The sequence below is a fragment of the Triticum aestivum genome, chromosome 1A (genome assembly GCF_018294505.1).
Source record: "Triticum aestivum cultivar Chinese Spring chromosome 1A, IWGSC CS RefSeq v2.1, whole genome shotgun sequence".
Taxonomy (NCBI): domain Eukaryota; kingdom Viridiplantae; phylum Streptophyta; class Magnoliopsida; order Poales; family Poaceae; genus Triticum; species Triticum aestivum.
This window is the reverse complement of record NC_057794.1, coordinates 365,242,742-365,267,049: the sequence shown is the minus strand read 5'-3', so window position 1 is coordinate 365,267,049 and position 24,308 is coordinate 365,242,742.

Below are 24,308 nucleotides of genomic sequence, written 5' to 3'. Positions count from 1 at the left end.
ATATCTATCATAAAAATACCAAAAATATTACCTTATCATATCTATCAGATCTCACTCTTGTAAGTGACCGTGAAGGGATTGACAACCCCTTATCGCATTGGTCGCGAGGAGTTTTTTGTTTTGTGCAGGTACGAGGGACTCGCGCGTAGCCTCCTACTGGATTGATACCTTGGTTCTCAAAAACTGAGGGAAATACTTACGCTACTTTGCTGCATCACCCTTTCCTCTTGAACGAAATCCAACGTAGTGCTCAAGAGGTAGCAAGATGTTATATGCAAGAGTAGAATACAAAGGAGTTGCGGGCTTGGGTATATACATATTGCTTGCCGTCACTAGTTGTTTCTTGATTCGGAGGTATTGTTGGATGAAGCGGCCCGAACCGACATTACATGATCGCGTTCATGAGACTGGTTCTACTGACGTGCTTTGCACACAGGTGGCTGGCGGGTGTTAGTTTCTCCAACTTTAGTTGAATCGGATTCAATGAACATGGTTCTTTCTGAAGATCAAAAAGCAATCACTATACCACGTTGTGGTTTTGATGCGTAGGTAAGAACGGTTCTTGCTAGAAGCCCGTAGCAGCCATGTAAAACTTGCAACAACAAAGTAGAGGACGTCTAACTTGTTTTTGCAGGGCATGTTGTGATGTGATATACTCAAGACGTGATGAGATATTGATAAGTCTCCATCGTATCTATAATTTTTTATTGTTCCATGCCAATATTCTACAACTTTCATAGACTTTTGGCAACTTTTCATACTATTTTTGGGACTAACATATTGATCCAGTGCCCAGTGCTAGCTCCTGTTTGTTGCATGTTTTTTGTTTCGCAGAAAATCCATATCAAACGGAGTCCAAACGGGATAAAAACTGGAAGAGATTTTTTTTGAAATATATGTGATTTTTGGGAAGAAGAATCAACGTGAGACGATGCCCGAGGGGGCCACGAGGCAGGGGGCCGCGTCCAAGGGGGTCAGGCGCACCCTGGGCCCTCGTGGCCACCCCATAAGGCAGTTGGTACCCTTCTTTCGCGGCAAGAAAGCTAATATCCGGATAAAAATCATGTCCAAATTTCAGCCAATCGGAGTTACGGATCTCCGGGGATATAAGAAACGGTGAAAGGACAGAATCTGGAATGCAGAAACAGAGAGAGACAGAGAGACAGATCCAATCTCGGAGGGGCTCTCGCCCCTCCGATGCCATGGAGGCCATGGACCAGAGGGGAAACCCTTCTCCCATCTAGGGAGAAGGTCAAGGAAGAATAAGAAGAAGGGGGGCCCTCTCCCCCTCTCTTTCTGTGGTGTCGGAACACCGCCAGGGCCATCATCGTCACCGCAATCTACACCAAAACCTCTGTCATCTTCACCAACATCTTCATCACCTTCCCCGATCTATCTAAAGTGGTCCACTCTCCCGCAACCCACTGTACCCTCTACTTGAACATGGTGCTTTAATTCATATTATTATCCAATGATGTGTTGCCATCCTATGATGTCTGAGTAGATTTTCGTTGTCCTATCGGTAATTGGTGAATTGCTATGATTGGTTTAATTTTCTTGTGGTTATGTTGCTGTCCTTTGGTGCCCATCATATGAGCGCGCGCGTAGATCACACCATAGGGTTAGTTGTATGTTGATAGGACTATGTATTGGAGAGCAAGAGTGACAGAAGCTTCAACCTAGCATAGAAATTGATGCATACGGGATTGAAGGGGGGCCAATATATCTTAATGCTATGGTTGGGTTTTACCTTAATGAACATTAGTAGTTGCGGATGCTTGCTAACAGTTCCAATCATAAGTGCATAGAATTCCAAGTCAGGGATGACATGCTAGCAGTGGCCTCTCCCACACAAAACTTGCTATCGGTCTAGTAAAGTAGTCAATTGCTTAGGGACAATTTCGCAACTCCTACCACCACTTTTCCACACTCGCTATAGTAACTTTATTGCTTCTTTACCTAAAACAACCCTAGTTTTTATTCTACGTGCTCTTTATATTCTTGCAAACCTATCCCGTTACACCTACAAAGTACTTCTAGTTTTATACTTGTTCTAGGTAAAGCGAACGTCAAGCGTGCGTAGAGTTGTATCGGTGGTCGATAAAACTTGAGGGAATATTTGTTCTACCTTTAGCTCTTCGTTGGGTTCGACACTCTTACTTATCAAAAGAGGCTACAATTGATCCCCTATACTTGTGGGTTATCAAGACCTTTTTCTGGCGCCATTGCCGGGAGTTATAGCGTGGGGTGAATATTCTCGTGTATGCTTGTTTGCTTTATCACTAAGTAGTTTTTATTTTGTGCTCTTGTTTAATATCTTTAGTTATGGGTAGAAAACGCAAAATACCAAAAAAATTAGCGGTACCTACTGAATCAATGGTTGAAGAACCACCCATAATCTATCACACTACTAAAGCTTTTTACTTGGATCATCTTCGATCCCTATGTGCTCGGGCTGAAACCCCAACTAGCTTAGTTGAGGGCAAATCTTTTGATGAGCATGCTTGTTATGTGCGACACCGCATATCTGAAAAGGGAAACTTTTACGAGATCAAATTCACCGTTTGCAGTGCTATGCTTGGAATTTATGTGAAATATATGATTGTACTTGTTGTTCTAAAGACCCTAAGAAACACCTTCCTTAACAATGTGGGTTTAGTGATAATGGAATTGTATCTTCGTATACTAAGGTTGTTTATAATTACTATGATGTTCAACAAATTGAAGAATTTGTTGCTTTTAGGGGTACTTGTGAAATTGCTTCTTTTGTTGAAGAGTGTGATAGTACTCTCTACAAATCAGAAAATTTTGCCATACTTAAATATTGCTATGATAATTATGCTTCTAATCCTTATATTAAACCATATATTGAGGACTCCTCCGCTATCCAAGAAGAGACTAATATTTTGCAGGAGTCTATGGAAGAAGAAATTAATGACATTGTGAGCTCATTGGATGAAAAAGATGAGGAGGAGAGCGAAGAACAAAAGGAGGAAGATCGGATTGATCACCCATTCCCACCATCTAATGAGACTAAATCTTTATCCCATACACTGTTTAATTTCCCTTTGAATCCACCGAAGGATGAATGCTATGATGATTGTTATGATCCCGTTGATTCTTTTGAAATATCCCTTTTTGATGATGCTTGCTATGCTTGTGGCCAAGATGCCAATATGAATTAATCTTATGGAGATGAACTCGCTATAGTTCCTTATGTTAAACATGAAATTGTTGCTATTCCACCCATGCATGATAGTCCTATTATCTTTTTAAATTCTCCCGACTACACTATATCGGAGAAGTTTGCACTTATTAAGGATTATATTGATGGGTTGCCTTTTACCGTTGCACATGATAATTTTGATGACTATAATATGCATGTGCTTGCTGCTCCTACTTGCAATTATTATGAGAGAGGAACTACATCTCCGCCTCTTTTTGTTTCCAACACGATAGAATTGTAAGAAGCTGCTTATGTTATGTATTGGCCTTTACTTGATGTGCATGAATCATTCTTGTATGACATGCCGATGCATAGGAAGAGAGTTAGACTTCATCATTGCTTGATATATGCTACTTTGTGCTCACTACTAAATTACAAATCATTGTTGATTCAAATTGGCTTTGATATACCTTGGGATCCGGGTGGATTCATTACTTGAGCACTTTATGCCTAGCTTAATGGCTTTAAAGAAAGCGCTGCCAGGGAGACAACCCAGAAGTTTTAGAGAGTCATTTATTTCTGTTGAGTACTTTTATAAAGTTTAAAAACAAAAAAATAAAGAGGGGAACCCAAAACTTTTCAAAAAGGAAAGTGAAAGTGAGAGAGACAAGCATTGTTGAAGTGGGGGAGCTCCTTGAACTTTGTTCATGCTCACGGAAACTTTGTGAATCTTGATTACAGAAATTTTTTAACAAAAATAATTATCCCCTTGTACAATTCCATTGTATTATAAAAATAATGTGCCAAGATTTTCCTTTAGGATGTTTACATTGCTTGTTGGTTTGTGTGGTGCAAAACAGAAACTTTGGCTGTAGTGCGCAATTTTACATTTTTTACTGGAACATCAAACGGTTCCGAAACTTTTTGCACTGTCTTTCTATACAAATTTTTTATTTTTCATAATTATTCCGGAATTTTTGGAGTACAAGAGGTATGGTGAATGTTCAGATTATTACAGACTGTCCTGTTTAAGACAGATTCTGTTTTTTGATGCATAGTTTGCTTGTTTTGATGAAACTATCGATTTATATCAGTGGATTAAGCCATGGAAAATTTATATTACAGTAGATACAATGAAAAAATAAAATATGAATTGGTTTGCAGCAGTACTTAGAGTAGTGATTTGCTTTATTATACTAACGGATCTTACCGAGCTTTATGTTGAGTTTTGTGTGGATGAAGTGTTCCAAGAACGAGGAGGTCTCGATGTGAGGAGAAGGAGGAGAGGCAAGAGCTCAAGCTTGGGGATGCCCAAGGCACCCCAAGTAAATATTCAAGGAGACTCAAGCGTCTAAGCTTGGGGATGTCCCAGAAGTCATCCCATCTTTCTTCAACAAGTATCAGTATGTTTTCGGATTCGCTTCGTTCATGTGACATATGCTAATCTTGGAGCGTCTTTTGCATTTAGTTTTCATTTTTGGTTATGCACCATGCTGGTATGAGATAGTCCATGGTTGATTTATAGAATTCTCATTGCACTTCACTTATATCTTTTGAATATGGCTTTATAGAATGCTTCATGTGCTTCACTTATATCTTTTGAAGTTTGGATTGCCTGTTTCTCTTCACATAGAAAACCGCCATTTGTAGAATGCTCTTTTGCTTCACTTATATTTGTTAGAGAGTGGGCCTATCTTTTGTAGAAATAATTAAACTCTCTTGGTTCACTTATATCTATTTAGAGAGATGACAGGAATTGGTCATTCACATGGTTAATCATAAAATCCTACATAAAACTTGTAGATCACTAAATATGATATGTTTGATTCCTTGCAATAGTTTTTGCGATATAAAGATGGTGATATTAGAGTCATGCTAGTGGGTAGTTGTGGATTGTAGAAATACTTGTGTTGAAGTTTGTGATTCCCATAGCATGAACGTATGGTGAACCATTATGTGATGAAGTCGGAGCATGATTTATTTATTGATTGTCTTCCTTATGAGTGGCGGTCGAGGACGAGTGATGGTCTTTTCCTACCAATCTATCCCCCTAGGAGCATGCGCGTAGTACTTTGTTTCGATAGCTAATAGACTTTCGCAATAAGTATGTGAGGTCTTTATTACTAATGTTGCACTAGTAGAAAACGGAGCTTTAGCGCCGGTTCGTAAGGGCCTTTAGTGCCGGTTCCATAACCGGCACTAAAGGGTTGGCACTAAAGCCCCCCCCCTTTAGTACCGGTTCGGCACGAACCAGCGCTAAAGTGCCACCACGTGGCGTGAGCTCGTGCCCTGGTATGGGGGACCTTTAGTACCGGTTGGTGTTACCAACCGGCCAACCGGTACTAAAGGTTTTTTTTGATTTTTTTTTGAAAATTTTGGGAAAAAATTGATTTTTTTCGATTTTAATTTTTTCTGAATTATTTGATGATTTAGTCTCTAATCACCTCTCTTAACTGCTCAAGTGTGGATCACTCATTCCAAATCGCCTGACTTCCCGGCCGGTCACCCATCCTCTCACTCCCCCAGCCTGAGCACGCTTAACTTCGGAGTTCTATTCCCCCTACATTCCAAGTCTGCACTTGTTGTTTTCCTGACAAATGTAAGCTGTCAATCCTATTAACCCTCAGTAGTTTAGCTTGAGCATTAGGTCACATGTTTCACCATTTGAGTTTGAAACTATTATTCTAAAAAAACAGCAATTATTTAGTAACACTAATATTTCTTGAATAAGTTTGACCATAGTTTGACCATAGTTTGACCATAGTTTGACCAGATTTGACCAAAATTTAAAAAATTGAAATAATTATTTAGTAACACTAATATTCTTGAATAATTATGTAGTAACATTAATACTTCTTGAATAAGTAGTTTGACCAGATTTAACAAAAAAAAATTTAAAAAATTGAAATTTGACCATATCTTTTTTTCATTTTGGAATTTGAGGATTCTAAAAAATTGCAAACAGGCCATAGGCCGTCTCCATCGGATGCGGATTTCCGTGCTGAATTTTTTATATATTATACGTTTTTTCCGACATCGTATGCAAAAGTTATAGCCGTTTTGCATTTTCCCTACACTTTTTGCAAAACATGTCCAAATTTAAGTTTTCAAATTTTCCTAACTAGTAGATGTAGTAATATAACTACCTCTCGAAGGATTTTATTTTTTGAAGTTTTTATCATTTTCTTTTGATTTTTTCAGAACTGAAATGGCGACTCGCGAGGGGGGGGGTAGAGTTTGAAAATTGCCCTATAGTGCTAGTTTGTGTCACAAACCGGTACTATAGGTCAGACCCCTTTAGTACTGGTTCGTTGCACAAACCGGTACTAAAGGTTAGACCTTTAGTACCGGTTTGTGACACGCCCCGGTACTAAAGGTGATCGTGGGGCCCCGGCCTGACGCCAGCGTGCCATCACCCCTTTAGTACCGGTTCGTGGCACGAACCGGTACTAAAGGTTCAACACGAACCGGCATTAATGCATAGCCGTTCGAACCGGCACTAATGGTACCATTAGTACCGGGCTAAAATCAAACCGGCATTAATGTGTCTCACATTAGGTCCTTTTTCTACTAGTGTTGAGTCCATGGATCATACGCACTCTCACCCTTCCATCATTGCTAGCCTCTTCGATACCGTGCATTGCCCTTTCTCACCTCGAGAGTTGGTGCAAACTTCGCCGGTGCATCCAAACCCCATGATACAATACGCTCTATCACACATAAGCCTCCTTATATCTTCCTCAAAACAGCCACCATACCTACCTATCATGGCATTTCCATAGCCATTCCGAGATATATTGCCATGCAACTTCCATCATCATCATATACATGAGTTGAGCATTCATTGTCATATTGCTTTGCATGATCGTAAGATAGCTAGCACGATATTTTCATGGCTTGTCCGTTTTTTGATATCTTTGCTATGCTAGATCATTGCACATCCTGGTACACCGCCGGAGGCATTCATATAGAGTCATACATTTGTTCTAGTATCGAGTTGTAATATTGAGTTGTAAGTAAATAAAAGTGTGATGACCATCATTATTAGAACATTGTCCCATGCGTGGTTATCAAAATAAAAGTGGCCAGAGAAGCCCCCCCAAAAAAGGGAGAGAGGCCAAAGAAGCCTACAAAAAAATAAAAAAAAAGAGAAGAAGAAAAATGAGAGAAAAGAGAGAATACACAATGTTACTATCCTTTTACCACACTTGTGCTTCATAGTAGCACCATGTTCTTCATATAGAGTGTCACACCCACGATGCGGCTATATCTCCCACATGTCGGAGCACGACTTAGAAGCATAACTGCATTGTAGGCAATGTCGCAAGAGGGGTAATCTTTACACATCCCATGTACTGAATAAGGAAAGAGGTACATAGTTGGCTTACAATCGCCATGTCACACAATACATAAATATAGCATTACAATCATCCAGATTCAATCAAGGTCCGACTACGGAACCAAATGTAGTGACCAAACCTCAAACAGTCTGATCTCTGTGCTCAGGTGTCATCCCTGGATCAGTAATGCTGACACCACACAGTACTCGGAGGATTTATAACAGAGTAGCAATCACACACTTATTACATCGAGTGTCTCAATAGAGAACTTATTACAATAAATATGGCTTAAGGCCATCTAATAACTATAACAGCGGAAGGCTTGGAAGATAAGTGAGTCCATCAACTCCAACGGCATCACTGAGTATAGAACCACGACCTAAAACTCCTTAATCGTCGTCTGAAAAGTCTGCAACATTAACGTTGCAGCCCGAAACGGGTCAGCACATGGAATATGCTGGCAAAGTAACACATAGAGAGTAATGGAATGAAACAGCTATACTATATGCATATTTGGCTGGTGGAAAGCTCTATGGTTACAGTTTTGCGTAAAGCCAATTTTTCCCTACTGCAAAGGAATAAATTTTATTTAACTATCATGGTAGTTGTTAAACATTGAGAATGGTTGACAGCATCCTCAATCCCAATTAAGCATCATCATTAAACAAAACCCAACAAAATTAATTTTAGAGTAACATGTTGAGATTCACATGATAATCCAAGTACTAGATACTCAAGATGTCCATAACCGGGGACACGGCTAACCATGATTAGTTTATACACTCTGCAGAGGTTTGCGCACTTTTCCCCACAAGACTCGATCGCCTCCGTTTGGTTTCTCGCACTACATGGTGTTTGAGAAACGGATGACCGAGACATAGTCTTTCAGAAGCGCTAGCACCTTACGATGGATAGACCGTTACACCTACTTTCCCCTACATCTGCTAGTCTACCCTGTAAGAGTTCGCACGACTTAATCAACTATGCTAGAGCCCATAATAGCTTGTGGCTGCACACGGAAGTTTCTAGTATGAAAAATCTCATGATCCCTTTGGGCCTGGGTGGCGGTCCATAAAGAAAAACAGGCAATCCTGGAATACCCAGGTACCTCAATCCACCCAGATGTGTGTTTAAGTTGCCACCTTAGATAAACCATTAATTAACAAACTCACATCTGTCATGGATATCACTCACCCAATCCACGTCTACTAGCATAGCATGGCATAATAGGCAAACGTAGAAGTAACTCCCAAAGGTTTGATAATATAACAGGTAATAGGTACTACCTCAACTACTTCCCATCCCACAATTTAATTAGATCCTAATCATGCAATGTTTGAGGATTGATCTAATGCAATAAAACTGGGTAGTAGGAGGTATGATCAAAGTGTTACTTGCCTTGCTGATGATCCGCGAAACCTAGAGATTCGAAGTAACAGGCGGCGCACTCCGGGTATTCTATCGCAGACAAACAAACAAGCATACAATAAGTATTCATCTAATGCACGAGTAAAACTCAAATAAGAGATCTAACCAGAAGGTTCAACTTAAGAACTCCGGTTTGCAAAAAGAATCAAATCAAACGAAGCAACGAAAGTCAAACGGCAAAAGAAACAACTTCGTTTACTATTCTGGATCTAGGGCAATTTTTATAGTGGCAAAAACTTGTTTAAGTTGGTTAAACGGATAGAGGGTTTCGAGACCAAACTCCAGGCGCTTGAATCGCCTAATTCCGATAAACGAGCGAAAAGTTATACTAAAACGAAAATCGGATCAGGAATCACGATCAGAAAAATCGTGGATTCAATCCAAGAAAAAGAAAAACGACGAACGTTCGCTAGAACGAACGAACGGACGAAAGCTCACTAAATAAATAAACCGGAAAAACCGATCTATTTAAAAAAACGAAACAAAAAAATATAAAAACCGCGACTTTTCTAAAATAAAAAAACTGGTGGCGAAAACGAGGTTGACCTCGGGCGGCGGGTCCGGCGGCGGCGGCGGTGGCTGATTAGGGTTTCGGGCGCGGTGGGCTGGCGGCTCTGGTCGGGCGGCTTATAAAGGCTGCCCCCGGGCGGAGTCCCGCTCGGGTACGGCCCAAAGTCGGTTCGAGTTTTTTATTTAAATTATTCCGCACAGAAAAACAAATAAAAGAAATACTAAACGGGCTCCAAAAATCCTGAAATAAATTTTCCCGGGCTTCTAAAATCAAGCCGCACAAGGTGAACATTTATTTGGGGCCTAAATGCAATTTTGAAAAACGCACATTTTCCTAAATTCAAATAAAATATCGAAAAACTCCGAAATAAAATCTTATTTGATTTTATTATTAAATCCTCAATATTTCTTTATTTTGGGAAAGTCATTTTATTCCCTCTCTCATATTTTTGTAATAGAAATAATTGATGACAAAATAATTAAAATCAAATGATCCTATTATCAAAATTTGAGAAAACGCAAATATGAAAATAACGAAATCCCCAACTCTCTTCGTGGGTCCTTGAGTTGCATAGAATTTCTAGGATCAAAACCAAAAGCAAATAAATTATGATATGCAATGATGATCTAATGTATAATATTCCAAATTGAAAATTTGGGATGTTACAAACCTACCCCCCTTAAGATGAATCTCGCCCTCGAGATTCGGGTTGGCTAGAAAATACATGAGGGTGGTCCTTGAGCAAATCTTCCTCTCGCTCCCAGGTGGCTTCATCGTCCGTGTGGTGGCTCCATTGAACCTTGCAAAACTTGATAACCTTGCTGCGGGTGACTCGACTGGCATACTCTAGAATCTTAACTGGTTTCTCCTCATAGGTAAAATCATTATCCAACTGAATTGCTTCCAATGGCACTGTGTCTCTCAAGGGTATGTCAGCCATCTTCGCATGGCACTTCTTCAACTGAGAAATGTGGAACACATCATGAACTCCTGACAATCCTTCAGGCAATTCCAACTTGTAGGCCACTTCTCCCATACGTTCCAATACTCGGTATGGTCCTACAAATCATGGCGCTAACTTTCCTTTAACACCAAAGCGCTTTGTTCCCCGAAGTGGGGATACTCGTAGATAAGCTCTATCTCCAACTTCGTAAACTGTCTCCTTGCGTTTAGAATTTGCATAACTCTTCTGTCTGGACTGGGCTACCTTGAGCCTATCGCGAATCAATTTCACCTTCTGTTCAGACTCCTTAATCAAGTCAGGTCCAAACAACTGGCGGTCTCCAACTTCATCCCACGTCAAGGTGTCCTGCACCTCCTTCCGTACAAGGCTTCGAAAGGGGCCATCTTTAAACTGGATTGATAGCTGTTGTTGTAAGAGAACTCTGCATACGGCAAATTCTCGTCCCAACTAGATCCATAATCTAGCGCACAAGCTCTCAGCATGTCCTCCAAAATCTGATTGACTCTCTCGGTCTGTCCATCTGTCTGTGGATGAAAAGCTGTGCTGAACTCTAGCCTGGTACCCAAAGTTTCGTGCAACTGATTCCAGAACTTTGAGGTAAACTGGGTTCCTCTATCTGATACTATACTCCTCGGAACTCCATGTAAGCATACAATCCTGGTCATGTATATCTTTGCCAACTTAGCACTGGTGTAAGTGGTCTTTACCGGGATGAAATGAGCTACTTTCGTCAACCGATCAACTACAACCCAAATCGAGTCATAGCCTGAACGAGTCCTGGGTAATCCCGTGATAAAATCCATGCCTAACTTATCCCACTTCCATTCGGGTATCGGCAATGGCTGTAGCAATCCTGCTGGCTTCTGATGCTCTGCCTTTACTCTCTGACATACATCACAAACTGCTACATACTCCGCAATATCTTTCTTCATTCCGGTCCACCAGAAAATATCCTTCAAATCCAAATACATCTTGGTATTTCCTGGGTGAATCGAATATGGTGAATCGTGTGCCTCTTGCAGAATCAACTTCCTGATCTCCGGGTCATTGGGCACATAAACACGGTCTTCAAACCATAGGGTGTCGTGCTCATCCTCACGAAATCCTTTAGCCTTTCCTTCGCTCATTTTCTCCTTTATAGAGGCAATCTCCTTGTCAGTCTTCTGAGCTTCTCTGATTCTATCCATCAAAGTTGACTGAATCTCCAATGCTGCTACATAGCCTCTCGGAACTATTTCCAAACATAGTTCACGAAGATTTTCGGCTAACTCCCTTGGTATTTCTCCCGTCATTAGTGTATTGACATGGCTTTTGCGGCTTAATGCGTCAGCTACTACATTAGCCTTTCCGGGATGGTAATGCAATCTCATATCATAATCCTTGATGAGCTCCAACCATCTCCTTTGTCTGAGGTTCAACTCCTTCTGCGTGAAAATGTACTTCAAACTCTTGTGATCCGTGTACACCTCACAATGATTTCCAATGAGGAAATGTCTCCAAGTCTTCAGTGCATGCACTACGGCTGCTAACTCCAAATCATGCGTAGCATAATTCAACTCGTGAGGTTTAAGTTGTCTTGAGGCATATGAAACAACTCTCCCTTCCTGCATAAGCACTGCTCCAAGTCCTCGACGTGAAGCGTCGCAGTACACCTCATAATCCTTGGTCTGGTCTGGCAAAATCAACACTGGTGAAGTAACCAAGCGTTTCTTCAACTCCTGGAAACTAGCCTCACACTCCTCGGTCCATATGAACTTGGTATCCTTCTTTCAACAACTCCGTCATAGGCTTCGCAATCTTTGAGAAATTCTCAATGAATCTCCGGTAGTATCCTGCGAGTCCAAGGAAACTCCGGATCTCTCCAACTGTTGTTGGTGCCTCCCACTTGGTCACGGTATCAACTTTAGTGGGATCTACTGATATACCTTCTCCGGATATAACGTGTCCGAGGAATCCTACTTCCTTCAACCAAAACTCACATTTGCTGAACTTGGCATACAACTGATGTTCTCTGAGCTTCTCAAGTACCAATCGCAAATGCTCCTTATGCTCCTCTTCACTTTTCGAGTAAACCAGAATATCATCAATGAACACCACGACGAACTTATCCAAGAACTCCATAAACACTTTGTTCATCATGTTCATAAAATAGGCAGGTGCGTTAGTCAGACCAAATGACATAACGGTATACTCGTACAGCCCATACCTGGTGGTAAAAGCTGTCTTAGGTATATCCTGTTCTCGAATCTTCAACTGGTGGTATCCTGATCGCAGATCGATCTTGGAAAATACCTTAGCTCCTTGCAATCGATCAAACAGATCATTGATCATTGGTAGTGGGTACTTGTTCTTGATGGTTACTTCATTCAATCCTCGATAATCAACAACCATCCTTAACGATCCATCCTTTTTCTCCACTAGAAGTACTGGTGATCCCCAAGGCGACGAACTTGGGCGAATGTAACCTTTATCCAGTAACTCCTTAATCTGCTTCTTAATCTCCACCAAATCCTTTGCAGGCATCCTGTATGGTCTCTTTGATATTGGCCCTGTGCCTGGCAATAGCTCAATCAAAAACTCAATATCTCTATCCGGTGGCATGCCTGGCAACTCTTCTGGAAATACTTCAGGGAAATCCCTTACCACTGGTACTTCCTCCTGCACAACTCCTGTTAAACAATTTACTTGAGTCCCTTTTGGCACATGTCGGGATACATACTTGATCCTTCTCCCTTCTGGGGTAGTAAGCAAAATTGTCTTACTGGCGCAATCAATGTTTCCTCCGTACATCGACAGCCAATCCATACCCAGAATTACATCCAATCCTTGTGATTCCAAAATGATTAAATCCGAGGGAAACACATGCCTACCTATACTCAATGGCACTTGAAAACATCCTTGACTGGCCATATACTCCGCTCCTGGTGAGCTTACTAGCATAGGTGTTCTAAGAACCTTAGTGGGCAAGTTATACTTATCCACAAATCCCCTTGATATGTATGAATGCGATGCACCAGTATCAAAAAGAACGAGTGCAGTAAATGACTTAACCAAAAACTTACCGATTACGGCATCCGGCTGCTCTTCAACCTCCTCCACGTTAACGTGGTTCACCTGTCCCCTGTTGAAAGGGTTCGGCTTCTTCCCAGAGCTTCCATTGCCATTCTGGCCTTCAGGACATTCATTGGCATAATGTCCGGTCTTCTGGCACTTAAAGCAAGTGACTTGGCTCAGGTCCTTCTTGGCTGGGGTTGATGGGTTGGTACGGTTCTGGCCGTTGCTTCCTCCATTGCCATTACCATTCTTGGTGCCGTTGTGATTGTGCGAGCTACCGCCTCCATGGGTATGCTGAAAATGTCCTCCTGGTCTAGGGGTAAAACGTGGCTTCTGCTGAGCTCCAGAATTATACTTCCCTTGTCCATACTTCCTCTTGCGGTTCTCAATTTGCTGCTGCTTGCCTTCAATCATAAGAGCACGGTCTACCAACTCCTGGTAGTTGTTGAAGGTGGCTACCATCAACTGCATGCTCAACTCATCATTCAGTCCTTACAGAAACTTCTCCTGCTTAGGTGCATCCGTAGCAACATCATCTGGGGCATAACATGCTAATTTACTAAAGTCCTCCACATACTGGCCAACTGTTCGTCCTCCTTGGCGCAAGTTGCGAAACTCACGCTTCTTCATGGCCATAGCTCCTGCTGAAACATGGGCAGTACGAAAAGCCTGCTAAAACTGGTCCCAAGTGACAGTGTCGACAGGGAAAGTGGCTGTGAAATTCTCCCACCATGATGCTGCGGGTCCTTCAAGCTGATGTGCGGCAAACTTCACCTTCTCCGCATCTGTGCATCCTGCTGTGGTCAACTCTCTAGCTGTCTTGCGGAGCCAATCATCTGCTACTATCGGCTCGGTGCTACTGGAAAACACCGGCAGATTCAGCCTAAGAAAACTGGCTAAGTGATCAACAGGTGGTGGTGGTGGTAGTCGGTTGTTGTTGTTGTTCCCCTGATTCTGATTCTGAACTAGCAACTGCATCAATGTGTTCTGCTGCTGGATCAACTGGGTGAGCTCCGGTGGAAAGGTAAATCCGGGGTCACATCTCGGAGGCATCTGAGGCTTTAGAAAAGATGAGAGTTTAGAATAGAGGGGGTCTAAAGAGAAAACACTACCCATATGCACATGAGGCAAAAGCAAACAATTCACTTCATTCATTCAATCAAACAAGGGCATACAATCGATCTAACTATCACAAAAGTGCTAGTGTATTTACATGGTGGAATACTACTACTGATGAGGTGGTCTACTAGAAATATTCTTCAGTTGTAGACTCCATAATATCTGCTCCGGCTTCATCAACATAGTCATCATCGCTGTCATCTGGGTCCAAGTCGGTGTCGTCGAGGATGATGTAGTCTTCTGGACGAATCTCCTTGGGTTCTTCGTCTTCATCTACTGGTGTAGGGCCTCCCATAAATATCCCGATCTTCTTGATCAGATCGTCATTCTTCTCCACCAATACTTCAATTTCTTCTTCATAATCTTCATGTGTAGCCTTGAGTTCTTCCTCTAGTTCCTTGATTCTTGTCCTTGCCTTCTTCACGTCTATCATGTCGGCACAGATCTGGTTCTCCTGTCGTCGAATGTGCTGGTTTAACTCCTGGATAAAAGCTGCAACTGATCTATCCTTTCTGGTGCTGATCATCTCCTAGTGCTCATCTCGGCGCCCACAAATATGGTAGATAGTATCCTTGACATTATTGCAGTAGACTTCTCCAATGCGTCCCATGGCGATGTGAGCTGCCATGCTCTTTCCTAGACTCCAAGTTGGTGCATCAAAAGAAAACTCTATGGGCTCAGTGACTGGCATGAACGTCCTTCCTGGAACTTGAACTTGAATCATCCAGCACTCTTCTTCAGGTAAAGTGGCGTTGTAGGTTCCGGTGAAGCTTGGTACTCCTATGTTCAGGTATCTAGTGACTTCCTTCAAGTGGCGTCCAAAGGGTGTATCGTCATCCGGTTGCGTGAACTTGTTCCTTGCATCCGCCATCCTAAAGAGTAGAAAAGATGAGAGGTCAGAAGAGAAGAGAGTGAATAGTGATCTAGGTCTTTAGCTTAGTGGTCGTGTCCTACAGTCAGCGTGTGCTCTGATACCATCTCTGTAGCGACCAGACCTCAAACAGTCTGATCTCTGTGCTCAGGTGTCATCCCTGGATCAGTAATGCTGACACCACACAGTACTCGGAGGATTTATAACAGAGTAGCAATCACACACTTATTACATCGAGTGTCTCAATAGAGAACTTATTACAATAAATATGGCTTAAGGCCATCTAATAACTATAACAGCGGAAGGCTTGGAAGATAAGTGAGTCCATCAACTCCAACGGCATCACTGAGTATAGAACCACGACCTAAAACTCCTTAATCGTCGTCTGAAAAGTCTGCAACATTAACGTTGCAGCCCGAAACGGGTCAGCACATGGAATATGCTGGCAAAGTAACACATAGAGAGTAATGGAATGAAACAGCTATACTATATGCATATTTGGCTGGTGGAAAGCTCTATGGTTACAGTTTTGCGTAAAGCCAATTTTTCCCTACTGCAAAGGAATAAATTTTATTTAACTATCATGGTAGTTGTTAAACATTGAGAATGGTTGACAGCATCCTCAATCCCAATTAAGCATCATCATTAAACAAAACCCAACAAAATTAATTTTAGAGTAACATGTTGAGATTCACATGATAATCCAAGTACTAGATACTCAAGATGTCCATAACCGGGGACACGGCTAACCATGATTAGTTTATACACTCTGCAGAGGTTTGCGCACTTTTCCTCACAAGACTCGATCGCCTCCGTTTGGTTTCTCGCACTACATGGTGTTTGAGAAACGGATGACCGAGACATAGTCTTTCAGAAGCGCTAGCACCTTACGATGGATAGACCGTTACACCTACTTTCCCCTACATCTGCTAGTCTACCCTGTAAGAGTTCGCATGACTTAATCAACTATGCTAGAGCCCATAATAGCTTGTGGCTGCACACGGAAGTTTCTAGTATGAAAAATCTCATGATCCCTTTGGGCCTGGGTGGCGGACCATAAAGAAAAACAGGCAATCCTGGAATACCCAGGTACCTCAATCCACCCAGATGTGTGTTTAAGTTGCCACCTTAGATAAACCATTAATTAACAAACTCACATCTGTCATGGATATCACTCACCCAATCCACGTCTACTAGCATAGCATGTCATAATAGGCAAACGTAGAAGTAACTCCCAAAGGTTTGATAATATAACAGGTAATAGGTACTACCTCAACTACTTCCCATCCCACAATTTAATTAGATCCTAATCATGCAATGTTTGAAGATTGATCTAATGCAATAAAACTGGGTAATAGGAGGTATAATCAAAGTGTTAATTGCCTTGCTGATGATCCGCGAAACCTAGAGAATCGAAGTAACAGGCGGCGCACTCTGGGTATTCTATCGCAGACAAACAAACGAGCATACAATAAGTATTCATCTAATGCACGGGTAAAACTCAAATAAGAGATCTAACCAGAAGGTTCAACTTAAGAACTCCGGTTTGCAAAAAGAATCAAATCAAAAGAAGCAACGAAAGTCAAACGGCAAAAGAAACAAGCTTTGTTTACTATTCTGGATCTAGGGCAATTTTTACAGTGGCAAAAACTTGTTTAAGTTGGTTAAACGGATAGAGGGTTTCGAGACGAAACTCCAGGCGCTTGAATCGCTTGATTCCGATAAACGAGCGAAAAGTTATACTAAAACGAAAATCGGATCAGGAATCGCGATCAGAAAAATCGCGGATTTAATCCGAGAAAAAGAAAAACGACGAACGTTCGCTAGAACGAACGAACGAACGAACGCTCGCTAAATAAATAAACCGGAAAAACCGATCTACTTAAAAAAAATGAAACTAAAAAAATATATAAACCGCGACTTTTTTGTTTCTTTTTTCCTTTAAAAAAATGGGCGGTGAAAACGAGGTTGACCTCGGGCGGCGGGTCCGGCGGCGGTGGCTGATTAGGGTTTCGGGCGCGGTGGGATGGCGGCTCGGGTCGGGCGGCTTATAAAGGCTGCCCCCGGGCGGAGTCCCGCTCGGGTACGGCCCAAAGTCGGTTCGCGTTTTTTTAAATTATTCCGCGCAGAAAAACAAATAAAAGAAATACTAAACAAACTCCAAAAATCCCGAAATAAATTTTCCCGGGCTTCTAAAATCAAGCCGCACAAGGTGAACATTTATTTGGGGCCTAAATGCAATTTTGAAAAACACACATTTTTCCTAAATTCAAATAAAATATCAAAAACTCTGAAATAAAATCTTATTTGATTTTATTATTAAATCCTCAATATTTATTTATTTTGGGAAATTCATTTTATTCCATCTCTCGTATTTTTGTAATAGAAATAATTGATGACAAAATAATTAAAATCAAATGATCCTATTCTCAAAATTTGAGAAAACTCAAATATGAAAATAACGAAATCCCCAACTCTCTCCGTGGGTCCTTGTGTTGCGTAGAATTTCTAGGATCAAAACCAAAAGCAAATAAATTATGATATGCAATGATGATCTAATGTATAACATTCCAAATTGAAAATTTGGGATGTTACACCAAAATAAAGACAACCCCAAATGCATATGTCCCCGATCACCCCAACTAGGCTCCACTACTGATCGTCTGGAAAAGAAACGTAGTATCATCCTGAGTCCTCATCGAACTCCCACTTGATCTCAGTCGCATCTCCTGGAATGGTATCATCGGTCCCTGCATCTGGTTTTTTAAAGTAATCTGTGAGTCACGGGGACTCAGCAATCTCACACCCTCGTGATCAAGACTATTTAAGCTTATAGGTAGGGGAAAAAGGTATGAGGTGGAGCTGTAGCAAGCACTAGCATATATGGTGGCTAACATACGCAAATGAGAGCGAGAAGAGAAAAGCAAGGCATGGTCGAGAATCTATGATCAAGAAGTGATCCTAGAACAACCTACGTTCAAGCATAACACGAGACCATGTTCCCTTCCCAGACTCCGCCAAAAAGAGACCATCATGGCCACACACTCTATTGATTCATTTTAATTAAGTTAAGTTCAGGTTTTCTACAACCGGACATTAACAAATTCCCATCTGCCCATAACCGCGGGCACGACTTTCGAAAGTTCAAATCCCTGCAGGGGTGTCCCAACTTAGCCCATCACAAGCTCTCATGGTCAACGAAGGATATTCCTTCTCCCAAGACAACCCGATCAAACTCGAAATCTCGGTTACAAGACATCTCGACAATGGTAAAACTAAACCAGCAAAGCCACCCGAATGTGCCGACAAATCCCGATAGGAGCTGCACATATCTCGTTCTCAGGGCACACCGGATTGTCCAAGGTTCTGGTAGGCCAGCCCAGAGTTGCCCCTGGTGGCCACCGGCAGCTGACAGGTTGGACCAACACTCAGAGGAGCACTGACCCGGGGGTTTAAAATAAAGATGACCCTTGAGTCCATGAAACCCAACGGAAAAAGGCTAGGTGGCAAATGGTAAAACCAATGTTGGGTCTTGCTGGAGGAGTTTTATTCAAGGCGAACTGTAAAGGGGTTCCCATTATAACCCAACCGTGTAAGGAACACAAAATCAAGGAACATAACACCGGTATGACGGAAACTAGGGCGGCAAGAGTGGAACAAAACACCAGGCATAAGGCCGAGCCTTCCACCCTTTACCAAGTATATAGATGCATTAAAGTAAACACGATATAATAATGATATCACAATAATAAAACATGTTCCAACAAGGAATAAGCTCCAATCTTCACCTGCAACTAGCAACGCTATATGAGGGGCTGAGCAAAGCGGTAACATAGCCAAACAACGGTTTGCTAGGACAAGGTGGGTTAGAGGCTTGCCATGGCAATATGGGAGGCATGATAAATCATGTAGTAGGTATCGTAGCATAGGCATAGCAATAGAGTGAGCATCTAGAAAGCAAAGATAGAAGTGATTTCGAGGGTACGGTCATCTTGCCTGCAAAGTTCTCCGAGTTGACATTAGCTTGATCCTCGTAAGCGTACTCAACTAGTTCCTCGATCACGTACTCGTCTCCCGGCTCTACCCAAAGCAAGAACACAAACAAAGGGAACCACAATCAACCATGTGCAATGCACAGACAACATGATGCAAAACATGACATGATATGAGGGATGTGATATGCAATGCATATGCATGCTCTGGAAGGAAAAGATTGAACCAGGCCTCAACTTGGAAAACCAAGAGTTCTGCTGGAAAGATGGGTTGATTACAGTCGAAATCGGTATAAAGATCACCGGAATCGGATGCACGGTTTGAAAATGGCAAGCAAAACAATAATGGCACAAATCTGTGATTAACAGCACGAGGCCATCTAAATGCATCAACAACAACAAGCTACTGCACTCTAACATAACAATAAAGCACATGGCAGTGATACACTCAAGATGCTTGACAAAAGATGAACACTGAGCTACGGCTAATTCACACAATAGCAGGTTCAAACAAGCATGGCAAAAGTGCAAAAGATATCAGGTTACAGACTTAGTGAAAATAACATGTCAGGATTTAACATCAGGAAGCAATGTTTAGAGTAAGATAACAACATGCTACAGGAACATATCATGGCAAAGCAAAGCATGGCATGAAACTACACAAAGCATATAACAAAATTCCCTTACTGACCATGAGCCAAAAGGGATCAGGAAATACAATGGCAACCATGTGAACATAGCAAGTTTCGTTAACACATTCAGACTTAGCAGAAAACTGGAACATGGCAAAAACAGATTCACGTAGGCATGTTTACGAGCTCGATGCACTCACCACAAGGCATTGCATGACAAACTAAGCATACACCCAAAAAGTAGACATGACATAGAAGCTAAACATGGCAAGAACACTCTTATAGCATGCACGGATCAACTACAACAACCTTGGCAAAATTGCTTAACATGTAAACAATCTGCCAGGAACATTTTATAGCAAAAGTAGAGCAAGATTGAGTCATGCTAGGGTGCTCCATAAATGCAAACAAAGACATGTATGGATAGAGCATAACAATATCTCAAAATCATCCTTACTGAACATGCTCAAAAGAGGCATGGATCACTCTATAGCAACAAGAATACATGGCATAAAATATCATCAGGGAAAAGTCTTAGAAGATTTCTAAGTCCCTGAAATCAGCAACATTATGAGAGCTACTTTGCATGCTTGTTCTAGTCACCACAAAGATCATAAAAATACATGGCATACACCCCTGTAAAGATGGCATGGCATACTTCAAAACACATGTAGGGCTCAAGTTCATAGGAGGCACACATTACTCATGGCAAAAATGAAAAATGTCCAAATTCTGATAAGAATCTGAAACTAACATTACATAGCACTCTTGCAACAGCATTTGGGGCAACAAGATGAACTCAAATGAACATAGTGCAATGGAATTAAATGAAGTACACATCGAGATGAACAATTTGACATGCTACACGCCCAAAACGGAGCCACGGATGCAAAGATATGGCATGATGAAATATGCTAAAAAATAGTGAAACTGGGACAAAAGTCAACCGTTAGGGTTTCGGATCCAGATCTGGATCGGGATCGGGCACGCAAAATGAAGTTCACCGGAACAGTACTCGCCGGAGCTCGGAGGAGAGCTCGCCGGAGAGGGGTAGGAGCAGCCGGCCGGACTTGGAGGAGACGGGCGAGGTCGGCCGGCGGGAGGCGACGCATGCCGGCGCGGGGCGGTCGATGGCGGTGGCCGCGGTGGCGTGGCGGCGCCGGCGACGGAGAAGCGCGGCGGCCGGCGAGCAAGAGGAGCGGCGGCGCGGCGGAGGGGCGGCGCCGGACGGTGAGGAGGCGCGGCGGCCTCGGCGGGATCGTCCGCGGGTGGGCGGTGATGGGGTACTGGCCCGCTGGGGCCAGATCTAGGCCCTGCGGGCCTCGGCGGTGGTGGGTCGGTGGCAGTGACGTGGCGGCGCGGGAGAGGCTAAGGCGGCAGGGCGGACGCGTCCGGTCCGATCCGGACGTGTCCGGCCGCGCGGGGAAGAAGAGGCTAGGGTTTTGGACCCGAAAATTTCGGAGTGCACATATTTATAGGTAGAGGGAGCTAGGAGGCTCCAGATTGAGCACGGTTTTTGGCCACGTGATCGTGATCGAATGACCGAGATAATGGAGGGGGTTTAGGTGGGTTTTGGGCCACTTTGGAGAGGTGTTGGGCTGCAACACACACGAGGCCTTTTTGGTTCCTCGGTTAACCGTTGTAGTATCAAACAAAGTCCAAATGGCACGAAACTTGACAGGCGGTCTACCGGTAGTATACCAAGGCCGCTTGGGAAGTCTCAGTTCAGTCCGAGAACGTTTAACACCCGCACACGAAAAGAGGTAAAAGGAGACACCGGAGGACATAGGAGCGCCAGAATGCAAAACGGACAACGGGGAAAATGCTCGAATGCAAGAGACGAACACGTATGCAAATGCGATGCACATGATGACATGATATGAGATGCATGACAAAGACAAAAGCAACACGGAGACAAAACCCAACAATGAGGAAATATCATAACTTAGTGCCGAAAATGGCAAGAGTTGGAATACAAATATGGCAGGTTACATACGGGGCATTACAGAGAGTCTCTTGAGTTATCACTTTCATATACTAGTGGGAATTTTCATTATAGAACTTGGCTTGTATATTCCAACGATGGGCTTCCTCAAGTGCCCTAGGTCTTCATGAGCAAGCAAGTTGGATGCACACCCACTTAGTTTCCAGTTTGAGCTTTCATACACTTATAGCTCTTAGTGCATCTGTTGCATGGCAATCCCTACTCCTCGCATTGACATCAATTGATGGGCATCTCCATAGCCCTTTGATTAGCCGCGTTGATGTGAGACTTTCTCCCTTTTTTGTCTTCTCCACACAACCTCCATCATCATATTATATTCCACCTATAGTGCTATATCCATGGCTCACGCTCATGTATTGCGTGGAAGTTGAAAAGGTTTGAGAACATCAAAAGTCTGAAACAATTGCTTGGCTTGTCATCGGGGTTGTGCATGATTTGAATATTTTGTGTGGTGAAGATGGAGCATAGCCAGACCATATGATTTTGTAGGGATAACTTTCTTTGGCCATGTTTTTTGAAAAGACATGATTGCTTTATTAGTATGCTCGAAGTATTATTGTCTTAATGTCAAATGATAGACTATTGCTTTGAATCACTCGTGTCTTAATATTCATGCCATGATCAGATTACATGATCAGATTATGCTAGGTAGCATTCCACATCAAAAATTATCTTTTTTATCATTTACCTACTCGAGGACGAGTAGGAATTAAGCTTGGGGATGCTGATACGTCTCTGTCATATCTATAATTTTTTATTGTTCCATGCCAATATTCAACAACTTTCATATACTTTTGGCAAGTTTTTATACTATTTTTGGGACTAACATATTGATCCAGTGCTAGTCCTGTTTGTTGCAGGTTTTTTGTTTCATAGAAAATCGATATCAAACAGAGTCCAAACGGGATAAAAACTGACGGACATTTTTTTGGAATATATTTGATTTTTGGGAAGAAAATCAATGCGAAACGATGCCCGAGGGGGCCACGAGGCAGGGGGTGCGCCCTAGGGGATCAGGGGCGCCCTGAGCCCTCGTGGCCATCCCGTAAGGAGGTTGGTACCCTTCTTTCGCCGCAAGAAAGATAATATCCGGATAAAAATTGTGTCCAAGTTTCAACCCAATCGGAGTTACGGATCTCTGGGAATATAAGAAACAGTGAAAGGGTAGAATCTGGAACGCAGAAACAGAGAGAGACAGAGAGACAGATCCAATCTCGGAGGGGCTCTCGCCCCTCCTATGCCATAGAGGCCATGGACCAAAGGGGAAACCCTTCTCCCATCTAGGGAGAAGGTCAAGGAAGAAGAAGAATAAGGGGGGCCCTCTCCCCCTCTCTTCCGGTGGCGCCGGAACACCGCCGGGGCCATCATCGTCACCGCAATCTACAACAACACCTTCGTCATCTTGACCAACATCTTCATCACCTTCCCCCATCTATCTACAGCGGTCCACTCTCCCGCAACCCATTGTACCCTCTACTTGAACATGGTGCTTTATGCTTCATATTATTATCCAATGATGTGTTGCCATCCTATGATGTCTGAGTAGATTTTCGTTGTCCTATCGGTAATTGGTGAATTGATATGATTGGTTTAATTTGCTTGTGGTTATGTTGCTGTCCTTTGGTGCCCATCATATGAGCGCGCGCGTGGATCACACCATAGGTTTCATTGTATGTTGATAGTACTATGTATTGGAGGGTAAGAATGACAGAAGCTTCAACCTAGCATAGAAATTGATGCATACGGGATTGAAGGGGGACCAATATATCTTAATGCTATGGTTGGGTTTTACCTTAATGAATGTTAGTAGTTGCAGATCCTTACCAATAGTTCCAATCATAAGTGCATAGAATTCCAAGTCAGGGATGACATGCCAGCAGTGGCCTCTCCCACATAAAATTTGCTATCGGTCTAGTAAAGTAGTCAATTGCTTAGGGACAATTTCGCAACTCCTACCACCACTTTTCTACACTTGCTATACTAACTTTATTGCTTCTTTACCTAAAACAGCCCCTAGTTTTTATTTGTGTGCTCTTTATATTCTTGCAAACCTATCCTGTTACACCTACAAAGTACTTCTAGTTTCATACTTGTTCTAGGTAAAGCGAACGTCAAGCATGCGTAGAGTTGTATCGGTGGTCGATAAAACTTGAGGGAATATTTGTTCTACATTTAGTTCCTCGTTGGTTTCGACACTCTTACTTATCGAAAGAGGCTACAATTGAT